Consider the following 6,000-nt stretch of genomic DNA (forward strand, 5'->3'; position numbering starts at 1 on the left):
GTCACCATCAAAATTACTTTTAAGTTTATGAATTGATAAGCCATATTTACTGAAATAGAATACATACTTGGAATACATAAAAAATGACACTCGTAGTTTGAGAAGAACATAGATATAAAGACATATTTGATTTAAAATTTATAAATATAATATGAGGAAAAATTATGTTTAAATTGTGAAAAGTTATTACAAATTGGGGAAGTGATAAATGAAAAAAAGAAAAGAAGAAAGGGGCAATCCATTCTTTCGTACAGGTAAAATAGTGAAAGCCATGTCTACTAAAGATTCAAAAAGCAATGGAGTGCCTCTATTTGTTTTGCTGCTGAGTGTTGTCCTCGTGACCACTTTACTTAGAACTATACTTTATATGTCGGAGAAAATATCTTCTTACATTACGTCTCTTATTTTAAATCAATATTCACAATTGATGAGAGAATGTCCACATTTTAAAAGTGGATGTCAAAAAAACAAGTGTAAGACCTCTAAAATAATTTAAAAAACTTGGTTTCATGGTCTTCAATAGTACAACAATGAGAAAGTCAAAGCAGTTACCAAAATCTGGAGGTAAGTAATGTGAATCCATATTTGTTCAACCTCCTTTGTATGTATATAGGAGACAACCTCTCAAGCTCACCTCTTCACATTGTTGAATTACTAGTTATTGTTGATTCTCTTTCCATGAAATAATTTAACGACAAACTGAACCTACCAACAACTACAATTTCGAGCTTGAAAAGGTAGTTATATATAACTACTTATGCTCATAAGTCAATGTAGGGAAACCTAAATCAAACGCCTGAGTTTACTAGCAAATTAAAGTAGCTCAAAATCGGTTTGAGGCATGTAAACTGAAAAGCTGGGTGAGCTGCTTCTTGTTTGGAATTATTGTTGCTTAGAAGTTAGAGTATGAACATAAAAATATAAAATCAAGGGACATTGGAACCGATTTTTTTTTTTTGGTTCAAAGAAGCAACATAAAACTATCTAATTCTGGATTTTGTAATAAACATAAGATCAAGGTAAGCGAGCAAGGTTTCTATCCAAATCAATTTGGAGAAAAACTCTTCAAACTCTTATGTATATATATATATATATATATTTATTGGATGTAAAATTTGAAAATCTAACCGTTGAATTGCATGTTATTTATGTTTTTAACACGCGTGTCAAATTTTGTTCAAATCGGATGTTATTTACTATCCGATCAATAAACTTATTTTTTACGCATAATTTTAGACCATAAAAACTCGAAATTTAAACACTTAAATGATGACATATCTATTGAACTTTGATCTTTTTGAAAATTTTGTAAGCATGGAGAATATAATAAAAATATGCAATCCAGTGATTAGATATTCAAAATTCACATCAAATTATTAAAAGATACACGAGAAGTTTGAAAGGTTTCTCTTTAATTTGGAGAGAAAACTTTTCAAAGATAAGGTACTCTCATCCTGTCACGAAACGTATCCAGGTCATCGATTAATTAGTTAGAACTATTTATATGATTCATGAACTTAGTTGGGGCATGCATTTGAGAATTGATGTAAAAGAGTGTACTTAGTCGGCTAAATGTGCTGAATTCAATGTAAGACACAATTCAAAATTTGACAAATTTTGTTGTCCTTGCAGACATTACCATGCGATGCATATGAAACTTAAAATATTTTTTGGATATGTTATCTCTTAATTCTTACGTATATCTCTATCTTTTCTATGCATAATTTTTGTCTTAACGTTTCAGACATATTCCACCATAAATGCAAATGGGCAGGCTTGTTGCATGAGAATGAAACAGAGCAGCATTTTTATATAGATATCAATTCCAACACAACTTGGTAGGAGCATGATTTTCAAAGGATATTAATCATATTCATATCTTTTTTGCATAGTTTAAGACAAGACCATGACAAAGAGAGATTATACAAAAGGCTAATTAGTTGGGGTTTTGGTCCGTCATGGCCTACGTGATTGAATGTACGTATGGGACCATAATTGGCCGACAAATCAAGAAGCTCTCATCATGGTTATGTATCAGATCAACTTTGAGGCTATTTGGAATTTTGATATCGAACATATCTAGTCGCTTCTAATTAGCATGTCGTGGAAGCATCATATTAGGCAGGCACACTAGGTGCTTTACCATCAGTTGATGTCTGAAAAGCCCTTTAATCCCTGCATAGATTGGAATGCTAGGGATGTATTCAATCGAGTAAAAAAAGTTGATCGTATTGACTTCCACATAGTAAGAGCCAATCTTAGTATTGTCCAATAGTTAGAGAGCATACGGTTGGTGGCAGATTTAATTTTTGCTTAAAAAATATTTCGGGTCTCACTATATTCTCAATTTTAATCATGAAGGAAATAGTTTCGTAAATATACGATCCTAAGTCATTTATTAGAAACAGAATTACTGTTTATTATACAGGGTCTTCTTAATATATGTTTTTAGAGTAACTGTTAATAGATTCTTTTATGAAAAATTTTGATACATTTTTATGAGAAATATAAAAAGATGTCAAATAAATCAATTGTTTTTTTTTTTTTCATAAAAAGTTTTTAAAAGTAATTCATCAACTAATGCTTTTAGATATCCGATAACTTTTTTTGACCACTGAGAATTTGGAAAAGATGTCTCTTTGATTTTTGACAATGATCAAGGTATTTCCACTCCCCATCCGTTAACTTGTCCCTACTCTAGAGTAGGGACAAGTGCACATGAACGTATGAGAACACCGTGAAAATAGTCATTTGAAAACTAGATTTTTCTTGGGAGAAATTTCCAACTATTCGGTAAGGGATTTTAAGGCTGTGCTTGCATGCTTTGGCAGAAAATCCATGGCCAACAACTTATAGTCCTCCCAAGTGGTCTATGAGACTATGATACATCCAGCTTAAAAAACCAACCATCATTGACTAATCACCACTAGTTATAGAGACTTTTAAAGCCTTACGAATATTCTTCCCGATCATGGTATTGCAGCCTGCAATGTACGGTAAATTATAAACCCTTCTTTATTCGATGACTATATGAGTCTTTCTTAACAAAATATTGCACCGAAGTGTAATTGAATGTTCATCCAATTTGTTTGTTTTTTCTTCCTTCCTTAATCCCAACATAAATTTTTTTATTCTATTGTTAAGAAAGATCTAATTGGAGACAAAAGAAAAATACAATAGTGTTAGCCCATTCCATGACCCTTTTAATGAATTTCAAGTTTATAAACATAAATCATTTATAATAAAAGCTTGGTTAAAATCTGTGGGGGCTAGTTAGCCCGAAGGTACTATTAAAACTATTCAAATTGGGCCTATGGCCTAATCCGAGGATATTTACTAGTCTGAGAATGGTCAAATAAGGTTATTATGGGAATGGTAAAAGAAGAAGAAATAATGATTATATATGATAGTCCAAAATATGTCCGAGGAGACAAGTCATCTCGGAAACGGAGATCCGAGGTCAATAGAAATGTCCTATCATCTTGAACATCCTTCAAGGTTGTATCATGATTAGAAGTCAGATATTGGATAAGGGAGGAATAGGGGGAGCCAACAAATATCTACAAAAGTTGCTACCTCCACATTAAATGCACCCCAGCTAACTCTCTGGCCGCATTAATGTGGAAGTGATACCTGAACAGTGGTGAAGCAATCTTACAGCTGCTAGTTGAAGAATCTGGGAGGTGTTGGATGGGACAAGAAGGAGTTCCTAGAACCTAACCTACACGTGTATGGTAAGGATGATACCAAAATTATAATATATAACATAGAAAGGTGGCCTAAAGGAAGGGGATCGGAAAATCAAGAAATCTTTGTAATAATTCTTTGAATTCTTGTAACCTTGGTCATCAACTTGATATTATAACATAGCTTCTCGGATTGTGCTGAGGACAAATTTTCTCACTTTACTTGTGTTTGATTCTCATAAATAAACAACTGTTATTGTCTTCCTAATCGAATAGAACTAGTTCTTTCATCCACGCTCTACAATTTATTGTTTGGGCTCGTTGAGCTAAAATCCAATCCTATATTAGGTCCAATCCATTTTCAGTCCTTACAAAAACTATTTGAAGTTGCTCGATTGCAAAATCAATGAAAAAGCTTGCTCAAGCAAGATGGGAAAGGCAATCAAGTCATGAGAAGAGAAACTCGCTCAAGCAAAATAATAAAATAGTCCGAGAGTTCACTTGCGCGAGGCTTGGTTGAGTAGGTTGCGCGAAACAAATTAATCTTTGTATCTATTTTAACTTAGTTTTCAACCATCACTTAAAACCTTATTTTGTGCGCCTAGATAAATTGCTTTGTGCACAAATTTTCCACAAAGTGAAGGCTGCCACACTTGGAGTTAATGGGAGAAAAATCGATGCCGCTTCTCCATTTAGCTAATTTGAAAAACCACGTTTCTTTACACACTCATCTTGTGATCCCAAAGTAAGTGTTTGAGAGATTAAAACCACATAGTTCTCCTTCTAATGAATTTCCTTGGAGTGTTAGAGGTTTTGGTTTGTGCAGATGAGAAATTCGTGAATGAAGATCCAAGAGGTTAATTATAGGGCTACTGCAATTGGAAGACAAACATAACATTTGTAGAGGTTACAATATTTTAAGGGTCTAATTTTACAAAAGTCTTATAAGTTGATCATTTTAACTCTTTTTCCTTAGTAAATTTTCTGCATGATTGCACTTTTAGAGTGCTTTTTTATTATTAACATATACATTGCAAAATTGAACAATTAATTAGTATATTCCGCAAAATATTTCAATAGGGGTCTCAATTAAACATTCAAATAGTAGTAAACTAGATTGGAACTTAAAGCTCCAATCAAGGAGGTAGTATTATATGTATCCGATACATATATCCACCCTCTCACATGGGAGCGTATCCCACATTTGTGGGATCCATTCTCATGTGAGAGGGTAGATACATGTTTCATATACATGATAGATTTTTTCTTAGTCAAAAGTGTTTGCTCTAGATTCACGTATCTATAAATTTTATCAATTATTTTATTTGCTGATTTTTGTATTATTTTATATACACACCAAAAGATTTGTAAACTTTCACCCACTTCTCACAGGGTGGATATATATAATAGAATCTTTTTCAAGTCAAAGGTGAGTGTTCCAGATTCACGTGTCCATAAATTTCATTGATCATTTTATATGTCAGAAATTGTGTTATTTTATATACACACCAAAAGATTTGTAGACTTTCATCGTGGGATAAGTCATAAAACACAAATCCACTTCCTTCTACGTGATCTACAATATTATATATTGTTCATTTATCAAATCTCAACTGTTCTTGGATTATTTACAAGCCATGGAGTATCTTTTGCGTAAAAGATCTTGTTTGTTGGGGAGAAGCAAGAGATTAGAAACTGCAAATGTCAAAACAATTGTACGGTCCTAGACAAAATACCCAAGGCCCCATCATTTTAACAATAATATAAAACCTGATAGAGATCAATCAGGAATATGATTTTCTATTTTCTAGTGCATTTTGGTTACCCCACTACTGTAGCATTGCTTTCCACTTTAGACATTGTGTTAACGTGGTGCGTTCATGTTTAAGCCTCGATTCTTGTCACTTATGGTTGATTCTTTCACGTTATCTTCTGCTAAGATTATTGGACAAATAAGTTTTGGCAGATACGAAAGGATTCGTATCAATGAACACAACGTCCCGAATGTTACACTCTAACTGAATTCAGGCGTGATTGAGTCTTTTGATATGTACGTTTGTGATTTTAAATGTTTTATTCTACATAATTTGACAAATTTACAGATGATCAGTAAATTCATTATTATCTATAAATACCAAAATGATTAAAGATTAATAACTATTTGATTCATAACTGTTTAAATTATAAGGGTTTTTTTTTTTTTTTTTTTTTTTTGTATTTTAAATTATACACATAGTATGAGTTTGTTAATCAAATAGTGAATCACATGAAATTTAGCTTGCCTATTAACAATAAAAAAGTGTAATTCAAAGGG

Source organism: Quercus robur, chromosome 1, assembly GCF_932294415.1.
Source record: "Quercus robur chromosome 1, dhQueRobu3.1, whole genome shotgun sequence".
Lineage (NCBI taxonomy): Eukaryota > Viridiplantae > Streptophyta > Magnoliopsida > Fagales > Fagaceae > Quercus > Quercus robur.